The following is a 23870-nucleotide window of genomic DNA, read 5'->3' as shown; positions in this document are numbered from 1 at the left end:
ATCTTCAAGGTGCTGCACAAAATAACATTGAGCCCTTTGCTATTTTCTCGTCTGCTCCATATTCCTTAGACTTGAGTTGTGCAACATTGGAGTTTGGTTAATTTCTCAACTGTCCGTTTGGGGACAAATGGGACGTGAGATTGATTAATCAAGCAGCCAACAATTTATCATGAGATGGTAGGGGTCAAAAACAATCAGTGAGAGTATAACACTCAGAAACACACAGTATGAGAGTTCGGGTGCAGTACATAAAGGCTGTGATTTCAAGCCTGCTGTGTGGCCCCAGTGGCTTATTGGATATAGCACTGGCTCCCTAAGCCAGGGATTGTGGGCCCGAGTCCCATCTCGGGTGTCAGTTACTTGTCCTTTGTTAACTGGATTTCTAATCTACTTTGGGGAAAGTCTGCATTCAGTTGATGGGAAGTGATGCCCACCATCTTCTTGCTCAGGATTGAGGTGAATTGTCTGAAAGAGACAGCACAGTCACAATGGCTGAAAACCTGCTGAGATTCTCCTGGGGATGGCATGGTGGCTCAGTGGGTAGCATTGCTGCCTCACAATGTCAGGGGCCTGGCTTCGATTCCTCCCTTGGGTGTCTGTTTGTGTAGAGTTGGCACATTCTCTCCATGGGGTACTCCGGGTGCTTTGTTTTCCTCCCACAGCCCAAAGATGTGCAGGTTCGGTGGATTGGCTTTGGGGAATGCAGGGTGAGAGGATAGGGGTTAGGCCTGGCTGGGATGCTCTTCAGAGGGTCAGTGTGGATGTGATGGTCTGAATGGCCTGCCCTTCTCACGCGAAGTTTTTTATGAACAGGTTTGGAGCAGACGGTCAGAGCTCCACTGCAGGACCCAGTCAAGGCTTTGCTCAGCGTTTGGCGGTCAGGTGTGTTTTCCTCCTCTCCTGTATCTGATCTTCCAGAATCTTCTGAGGCTTTGGCCAATACGGTCATGAGCTGGGTTCACATCATCCAATGTGGTCACACCAATACCCTTCACTGTTGTCATGCCAGGAGCTATAAAGTGGATTGGCTCAGGCTGACACTTTGCAATATATAACCCTCAGTCTGGTTGGAACTGGTTCTTCTTGAATCTTTGTCGCTCTTTGATCTTAGTTGCACTGTTCTCTCGAGCCGATAGCTGCTGTTTAATTTAGTTTGGCCAATTTTCTGTCTGGTCAAATTTCTCCAGCTGAGAATCAATTGAGAATGCCTGATTTTGTTGCCATGGTCACGTGACCATACAAGATTAAGATCAGCTGCACAATGAAGATTTCAACAAATCAAAACCCCAAATAAGACTTGAGCGCACAATCTCTGGTTTAGGAAGTTAGTGCTTTATCCATGAGATCAATGGGGCTCCAACATATAGGCCTACCAATCTATGGACAAAGCAACTTCTGTTTTGGTTGTGTTGGTGTCAGTCTAAGCTATATTCTGTCAACATTACCAGCTGAACCCCAGATTACCTGCATGTTTGGTATTTATGATAAGGTCCAATATGTCAATGGAAATGATTGAAATCTGGGGGTTCAAGGTTGGAACTGATGGGGCTGTGGCTATACATTTGGGCCCTTACCTTTCTTAGTCAAGGTATTGAATACAATTGCAAGGAGGCTATGATGGACATGTGAGGTAGTTAGGCCATCGTTGGAGAACTTGGAGTGCCACATCCACAGATTGGACAAACATTTGTGGGAAGGCAACTGCTGAAAATCACCAGTCCCTGAGTCAGAGTCGGGGTTCACCAACAGAGTTTATTGTCCAAGGAAATCCCGGAGCTCCGGGGAGAGAGCAGCACCAACAGCACAGTGGTCAGCTGTGATTCTTCTCTCAACCCGGAGCACATGGTCAAGATACTGTGATACATTTTGTGATATAATAGGTCAGTGATGAGGTTATTGTCTCTGTAACATGGCTTGTTTATTGGAAACATTGCAGAATCCTTGATCGTTTCAGTGCAGTTATTGTCAGTTCCAGCGTGGCCTTTGTTAATTTCAGGGCAGTTGTTGTCAGTTTCAGCGTCTGCGCGGACGTCCGTTGCTGTAGTAATGGGCGCTAATCGCTCTTCCTGAGAAGGCCAATTACTGCAGCCCTGGCTATTATCACTCTGTATTGAGTCTGTATCTAACATTTCTATCAAAGGTGTTGTCTGACCCAGACCCTTCGGCGGGCAGTGTATGTTCTTCATGTGTATTGTCTCTTCCATCTGCCTTAAACTAATCAACTCATTTGTGAGAGCATTTTGCTGGCATTCTGGTGGCCCCAGGCAGTGTCTGTATTTGCTCTGCTGTCTCTCTCCATATTGTGGTCCGGCGGCCATCTTGTGTGCCAAGTGGCCAACTTATGGCTCAGTGGCCATCTTGTGTGTCCGTGTGCCTAGTGTCACCCTGCCCCGTGCCAACTCCCACTTCCCTCCCCACTTTGTGGTCAAGGAGGTGAGGGTATTAACTGGAACAATCCATGCTGGGCCATTGGAATCTCCTTCCTGTCCCGATAAACGGCTGGGTCTCTTCCACAAAGCGGGGTCTCGCAAGTTCGGGCAGATCTTCTCTCTCTCCAGATTTTTGTTTATTTAAAAAATATACTTTATTCATAAAAAATTAAATAAAAATGCAGACAAAGGTTCTAAATCAGTTGTGTACAGTCTATGCAGAGAGAAAAGAACCAACAAAACACTGGAATTTTGACATTTCTCAAAGTTCTGTGTCACGAAAAATAAAGGCATTTTGTTCTTGGACAGGAACCGATCTCTATTCATTGTCAGGCACCAAGAGGGTCTGAGAAATGAAAGAACGATGTGATAATTTGTCAGAACGACCTGAGACTGTGTTGTTTCTCTGTTACACCTTGGCAGCAGTTGCCCGAAACTTTAGTGCATCCCTCAGTGTGTTGTCACAGATCTTGGAACATGCTCGGCTGTAGCACTCATTTAAGATCAACTATTCCCAGTAGGGTATTGTCACTGAGTTTTTGTGGCTTAATGGGTAAGACTGTAGCTTCTGATGTCGTGGATTGGAGGTTCAAATCCCTTTTGGGGTGTTGACCTTTTAAGCCTGGTCTTTGTGGTGGCTGATTTTCATCCCATATCAACTCCATCTCAATCCAAATTGACTGGATTTTTCAACTACTCTGTGAAAAATCACTTGCCTGCTTCAGGATTATGGAAAATGCTCTTTAGTAGAAACTTGCACAAGGTAATTCCAGGATTTGGGAGATCTTGGGGTGAATTGTCTGAAAGAGACTGCACAGCCACAATGGGCTGAATGCCACCTAAGATTCTGTTGAATTGTCCTCAATGCAGCTTTTTGCAACATCTCCACTTCCACCTTCCCCACTAAATGCAAATATCTTGAAAGTGCTGCACAAAATAACATTGAGCCCTTTGCTATTTTCCTGTCTGCTCCATTTTCCTCAGACTTGAGTTGTGCAAAGTTGGAGTTTGGTGGATTTCTTGTCGGTCGGTTTGGGGAGAATTGGGGGGTAAGATCAATTGTATGAAGCAGCCAATGATTTCGCGTGAGATGGAAGGGGAGCAACCAATCAGTGAGAGTATAAAACTCAGAGAAGAACACAATATGAGAGGTTCAGGGTGCAGTATTTACAGGCTGCCATTTCAGTTTTGTAGATGTGGTCCCAGTGGTCTAATGGATAAAGCACTGGCCTCCTCAGCCTGGAATTGTGGGTTCATGTCCCATCGGGGATGGCTAACTTTTAAGCCTTGTCTTCACGGCTGATCTTCTTTGTCTGATGTCAAGTCGATTTCTCATCTCCCCTGGAAACGTCCCCAGGTCTGTGTTGGGTTTGGTGGGATGTTGTGTCAGAAAAATACAGAACTTTGTGGGGTCTGCAGGATATGGGGCTAAATCACCCCTCTCTCTATGTCGGACCTGGAGGGATCAGTCAAAAGTGTCATTTTTTAAAAATAAAATCTCTAACTTGAAATGAACAAAAGAGGTCCCTGTTCGGTAGCTTGTGTTTCTGTGCAAACTGATCGAAGGACATCATTGTGTCTCCCTCAAACAAATCACCCACGCAAGACACACCCCTAGCTGCCCAATGTTTGGATCCTGAATCTATCATCCCCGGTTGAAAACCCGGCATACCCGGTGTAAGAGAAGATGTCTTGCCAATATTGCCTTCCCTCTGCTGAATTGCCCTCCATGCTTTAACAGTATCAATAACTATTGGGTTATGGCAATATTCCCTAACTGTCCTCATTTTGTCCAAACACAGCAAGTGAGTAAGGGGTCACCTTAGCCTGGGAGGTTTCAATATCGAACCATATTGAAAGAGGGTCCCCACAAGCCCAATCACTCATGTAGGATAAAAGTGAGCTTAGTTGGTAGCTTTTAATGTCTGGGAGATCCACTCCGCCCAGTCTGTGAGACAATTGCTGTTTAGCTCATTTAATGAGGGGCCACTGACGATGCCAAATAAAGGGGCTGAACCAGCCGTTCAGTCTCCTGAATGTTTGCTTATCGAAAATCAGGGGGAGCATCCATATAGGGTATAGTAAACGAGGGAGAATATTCATCTTAATAAACACTATCCGACCCAACCACGAGACCAGAAGCGCCTCCATCTTTGAAGGTCTTGTTTGATTTTGTCAAATAATTGAACAAAATTGGCTTTGAACAGCCGATCCAGAACTGGAGTAATGAACACGCTCAAATACACAAAACCCCCCTGTGACCATTGAAATGGGAATCGATATTCACCCTCAAGACTTAACACTTTCATAAGACCACCCATAGGCATAGCCTCTGATTTTGAAAGATTAATCTTGTCCCCCAAAAAGGTGCCAAACACACAGATGCATGTTAACAGGCGAGGGACTGAAACTGCTGGATTTGACGAAAGAATGAGGTCATCGTCCACATACAATAAACTCAGATGTAAATTTGACCCCACGTCTGGAGCTGGTATATTGGGATCCCTATGAATGACCTCCACCAATGATTCAATCCCCACTGTAAAAAGCAGTGGGGAAAGGGAACAGACCTGTCGGCTGACCCCAAAAATGTTAAAATTGCTTGATCACACCCTGTTGGTGATGATTGCAGTGAGAGGGTCATTGTGGAGAACCTTTACCCATCTTATAAAAACTTCGCCCAAAACAAACCGCTCCAGAGTATAGAAAAGGTACACCTCTCAACTCGGTCAAGCGCCTTCTCTGTATCGAGAGAAATCACCAATCCCTATATTGACTGTTGTTGACACACTTGAATTACATTAAGCAGCCTCCTAACATTATTGGAGGATCTGCGGCCCTTTATGAAGCCCGTCTGGTCCTCTTTAACAATAGAACAGTCTCTAGCCTTAACACAAGAGGATTAGAGAGGATTTTAAAGTCCACATTTAAGAGTGAAATGGGCCTGTACAAAGCACAGTCCCCCGGGACCTTCCCTTTTTTAAGAATAAGCGAAATATTGGCCTCTCTCAGAGATGGCGGGAGACAATCATGGCTGTATGAGTCATTAAACATGTTGAACATTGGGCCTGACAATAGTAGAGGCTATTTTTAATCTTTCAAAAATCACTGGAGTCAGGGACATTCCCAGATGATTGGAAAATCACTGTTGTAAACACCTTGTTCAAGAAAAGATCAAGATAATAGATGGAAAATTATAGGCCAGTTACCCTAAACTCGGTTGTAGGTTAAATTATAGGATCCATCATGAAAGATGAGATTTCTAAATTCTTGGAAGTGCAGGGTTGGATTAGAACAAGTCAGCATGGATTTAGTAAGGGGAGGTCATGCCTGACAAACCTGTTAGAATTCTTTGAAGCGGTAACAAATAGGTTAGAGCAGGGAAACCCAGTGGATGTTATCTACCTAGATTTCCACAAGGCCATTGATAAGGTGCCTCATGGGAAACTGCTGAGTAAGGTGAGGGTCCATGGTGTTCGAGGTGAGCTACTGGCATGGATTGGGAATTGGCTGTCTGACAGAAGGCAGAGAGTTGGGATAAAAGGTTCTTTCTTGGAATGGCAGCTGGTGACAAGTGGTGTCCCGTAGGGTTCAGTGTTGGGGCCACAGCTGTTCACTTCATATATTAATGATCTGGATGAAGGGACTGGGGGACATTCTGGTGAAGTTCACCAATGATGCAAAGTTAGGCAGACAAGCAGGTTGTTCTGAGGAGATGGGAGGCTGCAGAAAGATTTAGACAGTTTAGGAGAGTGGTCCAGGAAATGGCTGATGAAATTCAACCTGAGCAAATGCTAGGACTTGCACTTTGGAAAAAGGAATACAGGCATGGACTATTTTTTAAACAGTGAGAAAATTCATAAAACCAAAGTACAAAGGGATCTGGGAATGATAGTCCAGGAATCTCTAAAGGTTGACTTGCAGGTTGAGTCCGTGGTTAAGAAAACAAATGTAATGTTGCCATTTATCTCAAGAGGGTTGGAATATAAAAGCAGCGATGTCCTTCTGAGACTTTATAAAGCTCTGGTTTGGCCCCATTTGAAATACTGTATCCAATTTTGGGCTCCACACCTCAGGAAGGACATACTGGCACTGGAGCATGTCCAGCGGAGATTCACACAGATGATCCCTGGAATGGTAGGCTTAACATACAATAAACAGCTGAGGATCCTGGGATTGTATTGATTAGAGTTTTGAAGTTTGAGGGGAGATCTAATACAAATTTACTAGATAATGCGTGGCTTAGAAAGGGTGGATGCTGGGAATGTGTTTCCATCAGGACCCATGGGCACAGCCTGAGAATTAGAGGGGGGTCAATTTAGAACGGAAATGAGGAGACATTTCTTCAGGCAGAGAGTGGTGGGCCTGTGGAATTCATTGCCGTGGAGCGCAGCAGAGGCCAGGACGTTAATTGGCTTCAGGGCAGAGATTGATAAATTCTTGATCACGCAAGGAATTAAGGGTGACGATGAGAGTGCCACCAAGTGGCGTTGAAATGCCCATCATTCACGATTGAATGGCGGGGTGGACCTGATGGGCTGAATGGCCTTACTTCCATTCCTATGTCTTAGGGTCATCATCGTCAGGTTTTCGTTTCTGGTTTCCCACCGCTGAGAAGTCCTGGAAAGGCATGAGCTTAGAGCCCCCGTACATTAGGGCCTTCAGATCCTTCCCCCGCATTAGACTACCTACAGTGTGGACACAGGGAACACTATGGGCAATTTAGCATGGCCAATTCACCTTTGTACTGTGGGAGGAAACCAGAGCAATGTGCAAACTCCACACAAGCAGTTCTCTAAGGCTGGAATTGAACCTAGGACCCGGGTATTGTGAGGCAGCAGTGCTAACCACTGAGCCACCTGATTCTGGGAGCTGCCACAATTCTCTCCTTAGCTCTGTAGTTCATGCAGTTTTTGAGCAAAGGAAAATGTAGTTCCGCAAATACAAATTCACCCCACAAATGTATATGTGCTTGTGTGTGTGTGTGTGTGTGTGTGTGTGTGCGCGCGTGTGTTTTTGCGCGTGTGTGTGTGCGTGTGTGTGTGTGTGCGTGTGTGTGTGCGCGCGTGTGTGCATACGTGTGTGTATGTGTGTGTGCGCGTGTGTGTGTACGTATGTGTACATGTGTGTGTATATACGTGTGTGTATGTGAGTGTGCTCGTGCGTGTGTGTGCGCGTGTGTGTGTGCGTGTGTGTGTGTGTGTGTGCATATATGGGGTGGGGGGTGGGGCTGTTATGAGTGTCAACAGACAGCAGTGTTCCCTCCCAGTCAGAGAACACTTCATCAATTCGGGACATTCGTCCTCGGACCTTCCTCCAAGGGGGACTTCGGGACAGGCAACAATGAAAAGTGGCCGAGCAGAGGCTGATCACCAAGTTTGGGAACAATGGAGATGGCCTCAACTGGGACATTACAGGTGACCCCATTCAACTACACACACACACACACACACACACACACACACACACACACACATACACACACACACATACACACACACACACACACACACACACAAATACACACACACACACACATACACACACACATACACACACACACATACACACACATATACACACACACACATACACAGACACACACACACACGCACACACATACACACACACACACACACATACACACACACACATACACATACACACACACACATACACATTCACACACACACACAAACACACACACACATACACATACACACACAAACACACAGACACACACGCACACACACATACATACACACACATGCACACACACATACAAACACACATATACACACACACATACACACATACACACACATGCACATACACACACATACACATAAACACACACACATACACACACCCATACACATACACACGCATACACATAAACACACACATACACATAACACACACATATACACACCTACACACACATACACACCCGCACACACACCCACATGCACACATATACACACACATACACACACAAGCACACACATACACATATACACACGCGCACATAAACACATATACACACATACACATAAACACACACACATACACACATATACATACACACACATACACACACCATACACATACACACACATACACACACACACATACACACACACATACACGCACACATATACACATACATACACACAAACACACAAACACATAAACACACATACACATACACATGCACACACATACATACACAACATATACACACACATACACACACACAAACACACACATACATATACACATTAACACACACACATACACACATACACACACACATACACATGCACACACATACATATACACACACTCATATATACACACACAAACATACATACACACACATACACACCCACACACATGCACCCACACACATACGTATACACACACATATACACGCAAACACACACACACATATACACACACAGACACACACATACACACACACAAACATACAATAGACACACACTCACACGCACACACATACAAACACACACATACACACATACACACATACACATAAACACATACACATGCACAAAATATACACACATACACACACATACACACACACATACACATGCACACACATACCTATACACATACACACTCATATATACACACACAAACATACATACACACACATACACACCCACACACATGCACCCACACACATACGTATACACACACATATACGCGCAAACACACACACACACATATACACACACAGACACACACATACACACACACAAACATACAATAGACACACACTCACACACATACAAACACACACATACAAACATATACATAAACACACACACATACACATATACACATGCACTCCCACTTACACACACATACATATGCACATACATACACAGACGTACACATACTCACACATATATACACATACATATACACCCACACACTCACACATACACATATACACACACATACGCACATATACTCACGCGCGCGGACCCACACACACACACCCACACACGCATACACACACATACACATACACACACACATATACACACACATACACACCAACACACATACACACACACATATACACACACATACACACCCACACACACATATACACACACACACATATACACACATACGCACAAACACACATACCCACACACATACCCACACACATATAAGTTTGTGTGATGAACTTGTACTTACAGAATTACATTTTATTTTGCTCAAAAACTGTATGAATCATGTATGATGCTGTAAATCTGTTTATTAGATTAGAATCAGTCTGACCATTGTGGCACAGACAGCCTCACACAGGGGAGCTCACACCTTCAATACATCATCTGGGCCGACATGACACCAATTGTTAAAGTTCACTTAAGAATGTAACTTTTGATAAAAGATTTGCAATTTACATATGAAAGAACGAAAACCAACCTGGCCATTCTAAAAGATGAGAGACTTAACAAACAATCCAATTCTTTCTCAAGATACAATTTCAGTTGCATCACACTGTAAACATTTGCTATAAATTCTGTGTTTTGCAATCTTATTCTCCACAACCACCTGATGAAGGAGCAGTGCTCCGAAACCGAGTGCTTCCACATGTTCGACTCTAACCTGGTGTTGTGTGATTTTTAAATCTGTCATTCACCCATCTCCTGACGGTTGAGCACACATCTCAAGGTCAGGACAGCGGCCCTCCGCAGGGATACAAATCGACTCCTTCTTTGGTCGCTCCACGATGGATCTCTCTGATGACTGTTCCCGTTCGTTGGTTGGCTCATTGGGATCATTGCTGACATCTTGGAAGAATTCCTGGAGTCAACTTGATTTTATTTTTTTTATAGATATTTTCATTAGAAATTTAACATTTTTACAAGTTTACAAAAATAAACAAAACTCTCAAAAACAAAAATTGATATACAATTAAATCAAATATACAATAGCCAAAATTTAACAAAAGGAAAAAAAATACCGAAAAATAAATAAAAAACAAACTCAACTTTCTACTAATCTAACCTACAACTAACCAGAGTGTATATTTAAGTCTCTTACATGCTCGGAATGTGTTAACATCAAATGTAATAAAACTCATATTCGTGCAGGGTTCCTCTCCTAAGGGGCCCCGGACCAGCCAGGTTTGTAATCTCAATTGAATAAAAGCCCTTGTTAGGATAGCCGAAATATCTGTATTTATGTAATTCAAGAAAGGCTGCCATATTTTATAAAATAATTCGGTCTTTCGGTGCACCATATTTGTAAGGAAGTCAAGGGGAATACATTCCATAATTAATCTGTTCCAATTTGAAAGTCCAGGGGAGCCCTCAGCCACCCAGTTCACCAAAATATTTTTCCAGAAAGAGAGAATAGAAAATAGTCTCTTCCCGTACATGTCCAGGGAGGGAGAGTTCGAAAAGCCCAAAAGGAGAGATACAGGGTCCACTTTAATTTCCGTTCCTAAAATTTCTGCCAGGGTGCTTGCTATTTTAGTCCAATATCTACGGATCTTATGACAGGTCCATAGGCATTGTACAAGAGTGCCCACCTCTATTTTACATTTGGGACACATTGGAGATGCTCCTGCCTTAAATTTTGCCAAACGAACCGGTGCTATATGGGCCCTATGAAGTATCTTCATCTGGATAGCCTGGGTTATGTTACAGATAGTAATTCTTCTAGCATTTTCCCAAATATCATTCCACATTTCTATAGAGATTTCTAGTCCCAAATCCTGATCCCACGTTTTAAGCAGATTGTCCATATCTCCCGATACTTCATCATGTAGAAAATGATAAATAGTGCTGACGGAAGATATCCCCACTGGTCGTAGAACATTACATTCTCTATCTGATTTATAAAGATGATCTAATAACGTAGTCTTCTTCTGTATATAATCTCGAATTTGGAAGTATCGAAACAGGTCTCCATTAGGTAATCTGAATTTCTGACGCAGCTGTTCAAAAGTCATCAGGACCCCATCCTTAAATAGCTCCCCTAGACATGAGATACCCCTGGATCTCCAGAGTTTAAAAGTGGCATCTGTAAACCCCGGTTGGAATCCCCACGCTCCCACTATCGGGGCATAGGGGGATGTTTTATGTGAATTACCCTCATTTTGCCGCATTATATTCCAAGCCTTAATTGTGTTTAGTATTATAGGGTTTTTACAGTGATCTGTAATGATTTTCCTCTTGTCTGAAAATAAGAGGTTAATAAGTGGGTATTTTACTTGAGAAGCCTCGATCTCCAACCAGATTGATTGTGGATCAGACAAGACCCAATCAGCTATGTAACTTAATAGGGAACTTAACTGATATTTCCTAAAATCTGGGAAGTCCAGTCCTCCCCTTGTCTGTGGAAGCTGTAGCTTCTTCAGCTTAATGAGGGGCCGTCTATGATTCCAGATAAAGGAACCCAGCCTGCCATATAATTTACGTAGAGCCATCCTCGGCAGCATCACCGGAAGCATTCTCATAGGATATAGGAGACGGGAGAGAACATTCATTTTAATTAGTGCCATTCTACCCAACCAGGAAATTGGAAGGTCTCCCCATCGCTGGAGGTCCTGCCTTATCCTTTCCAGTAAATGCACAAAATTAGCCTTATACAACTGACCAAATACTGGGGTAATAAAAATGCCTAAGTATAAGAAACCCTCCAGGGACCAACGAAAGGGAAAAAGGGATCCGTCCACTAAGTGGGGTAGCACAGCAAGGCCACCCAGTGGCATAGCCTCCGATTTTGAAAAATTAATTTTATAGCCTGAGAATGCACTAAATGTATTAATAACTTGGATTAGGCAAGGTACGGACATCAGAGGATTACTGAGGAATAAAAGAACATCATCTGCATAAAGGGTAATTTTATGTTTACCTGTACCAATCCTCGGGGCCGTTATATTAGGATCAGCCCGTATAGCTTCTGCTAGTGGTTCAATTATTAGCGTAAATAACAATGGCGAGAGAGGACATCCCTGACGGCAGCCCCTACCCACACTGAAGCTATCTGAACCTAATCCATTGGTAACCACAACTGCTTTGGGATCACTATACAATGTTGAGACCCATTTGGTAAAGACCTGTCCAACGCCAAACTTTTCCAATGTGTAAAACAAATATGACCATTCAACCCTATCAAATGCCTTTTCCGCGTCTAATGAAACTACTACTCCTGGTATCTTTCCCTGATGACAGGCTTGAATCATATTCAAAACCCTTCTAATATTATTGGATGATCTACTGCCCTTAATAAACCCTGTCTGATCCTCCTTTATAATATGTGGCAGTACCCTTTCTAGTCTCAGTGCTAACGTTTTCGAAAGGATTTTAAAATCTACATTTAGCAAGGATATTGGTCTATATGACGTACAATCTTCTGGATCCTTTCCTTTTTTAAGAATAAGAGAAATATTTGCCTCTTTCAGCGAAGGCGGGAGACAGCCCTGACTATATTCATAGTTATACATGTCCATAAGTGGACCAGCCAATATTTCTGTAAATTCTTTATAGAATTCAGCTTGAAAACCATCTGGGCCCGGTGCCTTACCGCTCTGAAGTTGCCTGATTGCATCAAGTATTTCTTGGACTGTTAGAGGAGCATTTAGGACCGATACCTGTTCCGGAGTTAGGCCCGGAAAGGTCAAAATTTTAAAAAATTACTGCATCCTCCTAGTCCTATCTTCACAATCCTGCGATTTATATAACTCCGAATGAAATTCTCTAAAGATCGCATTAATCTTTTTATGATCATGAGTCAAAATACCCGTACTTTCCTTGATAGCCGTAATAGTCTGAGGGGCCTTCTTTTTCTTTGCAAGAAATGCTAAGTATCTACCCGGTTTGTCGCCATATTCATATAACCTTTGTTTTGCAAATAATATTTCCCTCTTAGATGTTTGAGTAAGCGTAGTGTTCAGAGCTGTCCTAAGAGCCGTAATCCTTTGCAATTTAATGATAGAAGGTCTATCAGCGTATGCTGTTCCAGCTCCTTTTAAGCGAGCTTTGAGCAGACGCTGTTGTTCTCCCTACAATTTTTTCTGGGTCGCTGAATAGGAGATGATCAAACCTCGCGTGTAAGCTTTGATGGTCTCCCACATCATTGATGGGTTGCTAGCCGTACCTGAATTAATTTCTAAAAAAAGTTTTAAATTCGTGAGAGAAGTACTTTACAAATTTACTGTCTTTCATTAGGAAGGGGTCCATACGCCAATGTCCCATTGTTCCTCGCCTTAGTTTCCATATATACAGCAGCGTGGTCGGAAATTGCTATACTACCTATTTTACAGGATGATATGGAATTTAAAAAAATCGAGGGGGCAAAAAACATATCAATTCTGGTATGGCATTTATGTGGATTCGAATAAAAAGAAAAATCTCTGCCCTGTGGATGAAGACATCTCCATACATCTATTAATCCTAATTCTTTGTTCAGATCCACCAATTGTCTAGATCTGGGAGATATTCCTGCAGTACTCTTGGGAATCCTATCTATTTCCGGATCCATAATACCATTAAAGTCTCCCCCTATAATTGTATGACGGGCACCAAAAGCCATCAATTTTGAAAAAGCTTCCGTTATAAATTTAAAGGGGTGTTCCGGGGGGGCAGTACAAATTTAAAATCCCATATTCCTCTCCATTTATGAGGGCTTTGATCAAAATATATCGTCCAGATTCATCTTTTATCTGATTTACAATTTTGAAAGGGAAATTCTTCCGAACAAGAATAACAGCTCCCCTGCTTTTTGAGCTAAAAGAAGAAAAAAAGGCCTGATCAAATCCACCCTGTCGTAATTTCAAGTGTTCTTTATCCGACAGGTGTGTCTCCTGTAGGAGAGCTATATCGACTCTTTCTTTCTTAAGATTTGATAATATTTTCTTCCTTTTGACTGGCGAATTACTCCCCTTGACATTCCAGGTGCACCACTTAACCGACTGATCAACCATAATCATCCGGGCAAATCGAGACCCCTCGGGAGGGTAAGCCCAATCTAGAACATCCCGAGCATAGAGCATATAAAATTTACAAAAATAAAGGCTCTCTAACACACTCACAACAGTATAATAAAAAACTATTTCTAAATTTTAAAAAATATAAAACGTACCTAAGTGGAGATTTTCCCCCTTGTTCCCAGGGGGTGTCACTTCCTCTCCAAAAGTCCATCATATCCTCTCCCAACCGATGCGCTCCTCAATAAAATGAGGAGAATTCAGATATAATACAAAGCTAGAGTTAACAGTGAGCACCCTACCCCCGCCCACACCAACACCTGGATATATTTGGGAATGTTAATACTATATATAAACATATAACTATAAAATTACAACCTCAACAAATAATAATTAAATATAATAATACAAAATAACAAGGGAGAAACAACCCCGCTCCTAAAGACAGAGGTAAAATAGAATAAGGTAACCACCTCCCCCCACCAACACTAACCAAACCCCCCAGCTTATTTATAGAAATAATATATATATATATATACATATACACACATACCCATATAAACACATAAAGTAATAAAAGGAAACAACCCCAAAGGGGGGGGGAGAAAATCAAATCCCTCTCCCCACCCCCATGATAATATTAAACAGTAATGTAAGAAAAAAGAAGGAAAAAAGGGGGGATATAAACCAAAGTGGGGGGAAAGGCAAACCAACATCCATTATCTCTTACAGTTTATCTAAGAGAGTCCAAGAATTCCTTAGCCTTTTCTGGTGATCCGAAGTTATATACGGATCTTTCATGGTTAAAGCGTAGCGTCGCTGGGTAGCGTAAGGAGTACTGAATATTTAAGTCCCTGAAACGCTTCTTCGCCTCGCCGAATGCCTTCCTCTTTCGGACCAGAGCTGGGGAAAAGTCCTGGAATAACATGATCTTGAATCCTTTATAGATCATAGCTTGGGGTTTTTTTCCAAGATTTCTAGAAGCTTCCAGGAGTATCTGCCTCTCCCTATAGTTCTGCAGCCGGAACAGGACCGGGCGTGGGCGCTGGTTCGAGCCGGGCCCACGTATTGCGACCCAGTAGGCCCATTCTACCCTTCCCTGGCCTGATCCAGCTTCCAGATTGAAAAGCTGTGGCAGCCACTGCTCCAGGAATGCTGTAAGCTGGCCTTCCTCTTTCCATTTGGGAAGGCCCAGCAAACGAATATTTTTCCGATGACCTCGATTATCGAGGTCATCAATGTAATTTTCTAATGTCCGGACTCGCTGTTCGAGAGTCCGGACCTGATCCACGGCCGATTACGCTGTAGTTTCGGAGGTCGCGGCCTTTAACTCTGCCCCTCCGACTCGGCGCTCAATTTCCTGGATGTCTCAGTCGTGCTTCTGCAGCGCGGCCGAGAGTGAGTCCCATCGATTTCGGGACTCCTCGATAAAGGCGTCGATCTTCGCGTCCAGTTTGGAGATCATCTCCACAAGACCTGTTACTGTAGGTAAGTCCCCCGGGGCGGCTGTGGACGTCTCTGCTGCAGCTGAAGAGGGAGAGGGTGGGGGAGGGGGTCCTGCTTGCTGAGAGTTGCGGGCTCCCTTCCCTTTGGTCATCTTTAAGAAATATTAGATTATTTAAATGTAATGACTGGATTAGTGGTGCTGGAAGAGCACAGCAGTTCAGGCAGCATCCAACGAGCAGCGAAATCGACATTTTGGGCAAAAGCCCTTCATCAGGAATAGCAACTAGTTAAATTTAACAGGTATTATAAATGATTTGGTGAGTGTGGTGGGGGTGGGTGACCCACTTTACCAAAGTCTTGGGAAGAGCACTATAGACACAGACTTGCTGGGTCGCCACCATCTTGGATCCCCCCAACTTGATTTTATTAACAAAGTCTTGAAACAGTTTGTAACATCATTTGAAAATGCATACAAAGGTTCTAAATCAGTTGTGTACAGTCTATGCAGAGAGAAAAGAACCAACAAACCATTGGAATATTGACATTTCTCAAACCTTCTGTATCGTTGTGGAAAGAAAGGCATTTTCTACTTGGGCAGAAAACGATCTCTGTTCAGTGTCAGGCACCAAGAGGGTCTGAGAACTGAAAGGACGATGTGATCATTTGTCAGAAAGACCTGAGACTGTGTTGTTTCCCTGTTACACCTTGGCAGCAGCTGCCTGAACCTTCAGTGCGTCCCTCAGTGTATTGTCACAGATCTGGGAGTGTGCTTGGCTGTCGCACTCATTTGTGGTCAACTGTTTCCAGTGGTCTGCCAATATAGTGCCCTCGTGGCCGAATGGCTATGGCACTGGCCTCTGAAATCTGGGATTTCATTTTTAAGCCTGGTCTTTGCAGTGGCTGATTTTCATTCCATGTCAACTTCATCTCAATCCAAATTGACTGGATTTTTTAACTACTCTGTTAAAAATCATTGTGCCTGTGTTGAGATTATGGCAAATACTGTTAAGTAGAAACTTATACAAGATAATTCGGGGATTTGGGAGATCTTGGGGTGAATTGTCTGAAAGAGACAGTACAGCCACAATGGTCTGAATGCCCGCTAAGATTCTGTTGATTTGTCCTCAATGCAGCTTTTTGCAACGTCTCCACTTCCACCTTCCCCAGTAACTGCAAATATCTTGAAAGTGGTGCACAAAATAACATTGAGCCCTTTGCTATTTTCCTGACTGCTCCATTTTCCTCAGACTTGAGTTGTGCAAAGTTGGAGTTTGGTTGATTTCTCATCTGTCCATTTGGGGAGAAATGGGAGGCAGGATCAATTTATCAAGCAGCCAATGATTTAGCATGAGATGGAAGGGTTAAGAACCAATTAGTGAGAGTGCAACACACAGAAACACACACTCTGAGAGGTCAGGGTGCAATATTTAAAGGCTGCCATTGCAGGCCTGCATGTGGGGCCCCAGTGGCCTAATGGATAAGGCACTGGCCTCCTAAGCCAGGGATTGTGGGTTCAAGTCCCATCTGGGGTGTCTGTTTCTTAGTAATAGTCCCTACTCTTTAATCCACGTTGGAAACAACCCTACGTCTGCATTTCGTTGATGGGATGTGGTGACCTTGCACAGATCTTTTGGGGATCTGCAGAATTCCCTGAAAGAGACAGGACAGTCACAATGGCTGAAAACCTGCTGAGATTCTCCTGGGGATGGCATGGTGGCTCAGTGGGTAGCACTGCTGCCTCACAGTGTCAGGGACCTGGCTTTAATTCCTCCCTTGGGTGTCTGTTTGTGTAGAGTTTGCACATTCTCTCCATGGGGTACTCCGGGTGCTTTGGTTTCCTCCCACAGCCCAAAGATGTGCAGGTTCGGTGGATTGGCTTTGGGGAATGCAGGGAGAGAGGATAGGGGTTAGGCCTGGCTGGGATGCTCTTCAAAGGGTCAGTGTGGATGTGATGGGCTGAATGGCCTGCCCTCCCCACCCTTGGGCTTTTATAAACAATTTTGGAGCATGAGCAGCATGAATAGGGTAAACTGCCAAGGTCTTTTCCCTGGGGTGGGGGACTCCAGAACTAGAGGGCTTAGGTTTAGGGTGAGAGGGAAAAGATATAAAGGAGACCTAAGGGGCAACTTTTTCAGGCAGAGGGTGGTGTGTGTGTGTGGAATGAGCTGCCAGAGGAAGTGGTGGAGGCTGGTACAATTACATTGTTTAAAAGGCATCTGGATGGGTATATGAATAGGAAGAGTTTGGAGGGAGATGGGCCGGGAGCTGGAAGGTGGGACGAGGTTGGGTTGGGATATCTGTTCGGCATGGACGGGTTGGACCAAGGGTGTGTTTCTGTGCTGTACATCTCTATGACTCGATGACTGGAAGTGTCAGTCTGAGTAAATCCGTTGTCTAACTGCTGGCAATGTGACCCCAGCTCATGACCCCTTTGGCCAAAGCTACAGAACATTCTGGAAGGTCAGGGAAAAGAAGGATATGAACACACACCTGGATGCCAGTCCTTGAGCAAAGCCTTGACTGGGATCTGCAGCAGAGCTCTGACTATCTGCTCCAAACTTGTTCATAAAAGGCCTAATGTGAGGGGGACAAGCCATTCACCCCAGCAAGTCCACACACAGCCTCTGAACAGCATCCCATCCAGGCCCAATCCCTATCCTCTCACCCTGCATTCCCCAAAACCAATCCACCGAACCTGCACATCTTTGGGCTGTGGGAGGAACACAATGCACTCCGAGTACCCCATGGAGAGAATGTGCAAACTCGTCACAAACAGACACCCAAGGGAGGAATCAAAGCCAAGTCCCTGACGCTGTGAGGCACCGTGCTAGCCCCAGGAGAATCTCAGCAGTTCTTTCCCCATTGTGGCTCTGCTGTCAATTTCAGGCAATTTCGACCCAATCCTGCAGATCCCCGACAACTTTGCGCAAGTTCATGTTGGACAGCACTTCCCATCGACTGAAGGCAGACATGGGGATGTTTATAATGTCGATTAGAAGTAAAGCTCAAACAGGGCAACCTATGAAAGTTAGTCATTCAGGATACGATTTGACCCCACAATCCCTGGCTTAGGAAGCCCAATATCTTATCCATTAGGCCACTGGGGCTACATGTCTGCTGTTAAACTGGCAGCCTTTAAATACTGCACCCTGATGGCTCATATTGTGTTTTTCTCAGTTTTATACTCTCACTAATTGTTTTTTACAACTTCCATCTTATGCTAAAAAAATTGGCTGCTTGATAAATCAATCTCGCTTCCCATTTGTCCCCAAATGGACAGACAAGAAACCAACCAAACTCCAACATTGCACAACTCAAGTCTGAGGAAAATGGTGCAGACAGGAAAATAGCAAAGGGTTCAATGTTATTTTGTGCAACGCTTTCAAGATCTTTGCAGTTACTGGGGAAGACGTAGATGGAGATGTTGCAAAAGGTTGCATTGAGGAAAAATGCTTTCTTTGGTTAGACCGCACTTGGAATACTGCGTCTAGTTCTGTTCGCCCTACTATAGGAAAGATGTGGATGCTTTGGAGAGGGTTCAGAGGAGGTTTACCAGAGAGGTTGACTGAGCTTGGACTTTTCTCATTGGAGAAAAGGAGGAGGAGAGGGGACCTAATTGAGGTATACAAGATAATGAGAGGCATGGAAAGAGTCGACAGTCAGAGACTATTTCTCAGGGCAGAAATGGCTAACACCAGGGGTCATAAGTTTAAGCTGGTTGGAGGAAATTATAGAGGGGATGTCAGAGCCGGGTTCTTTACACAGAGAGTTTTGAGAGCATAGAATGCGTTGCCAGCAGCAGTTCTGGAAGCAAGGTCAATTGGGACATTTAAGAAACTGCTGGACATGCATATGGTCACAGACATTTGAGGGTGCATACATGAGGATCAATGGTCGGCACAACTTCGTGGGCTGAAGGGCCTGTTCGGTGCTGTGCTGTTCTATGTTCTATGTCTTATGTTCTAAATCAACAGAATCTTAGCGGGCATTCAGCCCATTGTGGCTGCGCTGTCTCTTTCAGACAATTCACCCCAAGATCTCCGAAATCCTGGAATTGCCTTGTGCAAGTTTCGATTACACATCATTTGCCATAATCTCAGCAAAGGCTCAGTTATTTTGAACTGAGTAGTTTGAAAAATGCAGTCAATTTGGATCGTGATAAAGTTGGCATGGGACAAAAGTCAGCTACAAAGACCAAGCTTAAAATGTAAGCAGCCCAGAGGGGAATTAAACCCACAATCCCACACTTAGGAGGACAGTGGTTTACCCAATATGCTACTAGGACACACATAGTCATTTGCCAGTGTAAAGTCTTGGCACCAATGAGTGTTACAGCCCAGCATGTTCCAACATCTCAGATGACATGTTGAGGGATACACTAAAGTTTCGGTCAGCTGCTGCCAAGGTGTAACAGGGAAACAACACAGTCTCAGGTCTTTCTGACAAATTATCACATCGTTCTTTCAATTCTCAGACCCTCTTGGTGCCTGACAATGAACAGAGATCGATTCCTGCCCAAGTACAAAATGCCTTTTTGTTCACAACGAGACAGAAGATTTGAGAAAGGTCAACATTCCAATGATTTGTTGGTTCTTATCTCTCTGCATAGACTGTACACAACTGATTTAGAATCAAGGAAAGCATACCAAACGCCTTCTTCACGATCCTATCGATCTGCGACTCTACTTTCAAGGAGCTATGAACCTACACTCTAAGGTCTCTTTGTTCACCAACACTCCCTGGGACATTCCCATTAAGTCTATAAGCCCAGCTAAGATTTGCTTTCCCAAAATGCAGCACCTCACATTGATCTAAATTAAACTCCACCCATCACTCCTCAGCTCATCGGCCCTTCTAATCAAGATCCCGTTGTAATCTGAGGGAACCTTCTTTGCTGTCCACTGCACCTCCAATTTTGGTGTCATCTGCAATCTTACTAATGATACCTCATAATGATACTAACATATATATAAATGACAGAAAGTAGTGGACCCAGCACTGATTCTTGTGGCACTCCATTGGTCACAGGGCTCCAGTCTGAAAAACAACCCTCCACCACCATCCTCTGTCTCCTACCTTTGAGCCATTTCTGTATCTAAAGAGCTAGTTCTCCCTGTATTCCATGAGATCTAACCTTGCTGATCAGCCTCCCATGGGGAACCTTGTCGAACACCTTATTGAAGTCCATATAGATCACATCCACCGCTCTGCCCTCATCAATCCTCTTTGTGACTTTTTCAGAAAACTCAATCATGTTTTTGAGTCATGATTTCTCCAGCATTTTCTCTGTTTCAGATTTCCAGCATTCACAGCATTTAGCTTTTATTGGACAGCTTGCCATTTCACTTGGCAATGAAAAACGTTTTGTGGTTTACACATGAAAGAACGGAAACCAACCTGGTCATTCTAAAAGATGAGAGACTTCACACACAATCCAGATTTATTTCAATATATAATTTCAGTGACATCACACTGTAAACTTTTGCCATAAATTCTGTGTCTTACAATCTTATACTCCACAACCACCTGACGAAGCAGCAGCGCTCTGAAAGCTAGTACTTTGAGATAAACCTGTTGGACGACAACCTGGTGTTGTCTGATTTTTAACGATGATTATTAGAAACTTGCACAAGATAATTCCAGGATTTGGGAGATCTTGGGGTGAATTGTCTGAAAGAGACAGCACAGCCACAATGGGCTGAATGCCTGCTATGATTCTGTTGATTTGTCCTCAATGCAGCTGTTTGCAACATCTCCACTTACTCCTTCCCCACTAACTGCAAATATCTTCAAGGTGCTGCACAAAATAACATTGAGCCCTTTGCTATTTTCTTGTCTGCTCCATTTTCCTCAGACTTGAGTTGTGCAACATTGGAGTTTGGTTAATTTCTCGTCTGTCCGTTTGGGGACAAATGGGAAGTGAGATTGATTAATCAAGCAGCCAACAATTTAGCATGAGATGGTAGGGGTAAAAAACAATCAGTGAGAGTATAACACTCAGAAACACACAGTATGGGAGGTCGGGTGCAGTACATAAAGGCTGTGATTTTCAGCCTGTTGTGTGGCCCCAGTGGCCTAATGGATATGGCACTGGCCTTCTAAGCCAGGGATTGTGGGTTCGAGTCCCATCTGGGGTGTCAGTCACTTGCCGTTTGTCAACTTGATTTCTAATCTACTTTGGGAAAATCTCCAAGTCTGCATCAGTCAATGGGAAGTGGTGCCCAACATCTTCTTGCACAAGATTTGCAGGATTTAGGCTGAATTCCCTGAAAGAGACAGGACAGTCTCAATGGCTGAAAACCTGCTGAGATTCTCCTGGGGGTGGCATGGTGACTCAGTGGGTAACACTGCTGCCTCACAGCGCCAGGGACCTGGCTTTGATTCCTCCCTTGGCTGTCTGTTTGTGTCGAGTTTGCACATTCTCTCCATGGGGTCCTCCGGGTGCTTTGGTTTCCTCCCACAGTCCAAAGATGTGCAGGTTCGGTGGATTGGTTTTGGGGAATGCAGGGTGAGAGGATAGGGTTTGGGCCTGGATGGGCTGCTCTTCAGAGGGTCAGTGTGGATGTGATGGACAGTAATGGCCTCCTCCCACCCCACTCTTGGGCTTCTCTGAACAAGTTTGGAGCAGATGGTCAGATCTCCACTGCAGGACCCAGTCAAGGCTTTGCTAAGGGTTTGGCGTTCAGGTGTGTTTTCCTCTTCTCCTGTCCCTGATCTTCCAGAATCTTCTGTCGCTTTGGCCAATACGGTCTTGAGCTGGGTTCACATCATCCAATGGGGTCACACCAATACCCTTCACTGTTGTCATGCCAGGAGCAATAAAGTGGATTGACTCAGGCTGACACTTCTCCAGTTTTCAACCCTCACTCTGGTTGGAACTGGTTCTTCTTGAATATTTGTAACTCTTTGATCTGAGTTGCACTGTTCTCTGGAGCTGATAGCTGCTGTTTAATTTAGTTTGGCCAATTTTCTATCAGGTCAAATTTCTCCAGCTGAGGATCAATTGAGAATGCCTGATTTTGTTGCCATGGTCACGTGACCACACAGGATTAAGATCAGCTGCACAGTGAAGGTTTCAACAAAATCAAAACCCCAAATAAGATCTAAGCCCACAATCTCTGGTTTAGGATGTTAGTGCCTTACCCCTGAGATCACTGGGGCTCCAACAGATAGATCTACCAATCTATGGACAAAGCAACTTCTGTTTTGGTTGTGTTGGTGTCAGAGTTAGCTATATCCTGTCAACATTACCAGCTGAACCCCAGATTACCTGCATGTTTGGTATTTATGATGATGTCCAATATGTCAATGGAAATGATTGAAATCTGGGTGTTCAAGGTTGGAACTGATGGGGCTGTGGCTATGCATTTGGGTCCTTACCTTTCTTAGTCAAGGTATTGAATACAATTGCAAGGAGGCTATGATGGAGATGTGAGGTAGTTAGGCCATCGTTGGAGAACTTGGAGTGCCACATCCACAGATTGGACAAACATTTGTGGGAAGGCAACTGCTGAGGCTGACTCACAGAGTTTACAGAGGGAGATGGATGGGTTAAGGGATTGGCCAAAAACTTAGCAAATTGAAATACAATGTGAGAATGTGTGAGGTCATACACTTTGGTAGGAAGAATAAAGCAGCTGGATATTATTTTTTAGATTAGATTAGATTGAGATAGATTCTCTACAATGTGGAAACAGGCCCTTCGGCCCAGTTTCAATGGAGAAATACAGCAGAATGTTACAGCACAGAGAGATATGAAATGGGTTTTGCGTTCTCGCTGTTGATCCTTCGCTGTGACCAACCTTCATGGTAATATCAGTGAGATGTTCTTGGTTCCTCTTTCGTTCTTGAGTCTGGTTAAGCCGATTATGATTTGCAGACCATGGTGATGTAAGAGCCCCTTCATAACTGCTTCATCATTACTTGCAAAGCAAATATTTTCATGCATCTTCCACCTTTAGGGTCACTATTACCTTGGTCCGACTCATACCATTTAAAATATAAATTATTGAGTG

The 23870-nt window shown here is 43.9% G+C and overlaps 2 non-coding genes across 2 annotated transcripts; both read left to right on the top strand.

Annotated features, from left to right (window-relative positions):
- The first annotated feature begins 17314 nt into the window (after positions 1–17314).
- trnar-ccu (transfer RNA arginine (anticodon CCU)) lies at positions 17315–17387 on the top strand. Its single transcript has one exon. It is a non-coding gene; the product is annotated as a tRNA-Arg (tRNA).
- Positions 17388–21919: 4532 nt separating this feature from the next.
- Positions 21920–21992, top strand: trnar-ucu (transfer RNA arginine (anticodon UCU)). Its single transcript has one exon. It is a non-coding gene; the product is annotated as a tRNA-Arg (tRNA).
- The last annotated feature ends 1878 nt before the right edge of the window (positions 21993–23870 follow it).

This window comes from Chiloscyllium punctatum, chromosome 18 (assembly GCF_047496795.1).
Source record: "Chiloscyllium punctatum isolate Juve2018m chromosome 18, sChiPun1.3, whole genome shotgun sequence".
NCBI lineage: Eukaryota > Metazoa > Chordata > Chondrichthyes > Orectolobiformes > Hemiscylliidae > Chiloscyllium > Chiloscyllium punctatum.
The sequence above is the reverse complement of the archived record's forward strand: the minus strand, read 5'-3'. Positions and strand labels throughout refer to the sequence as shown.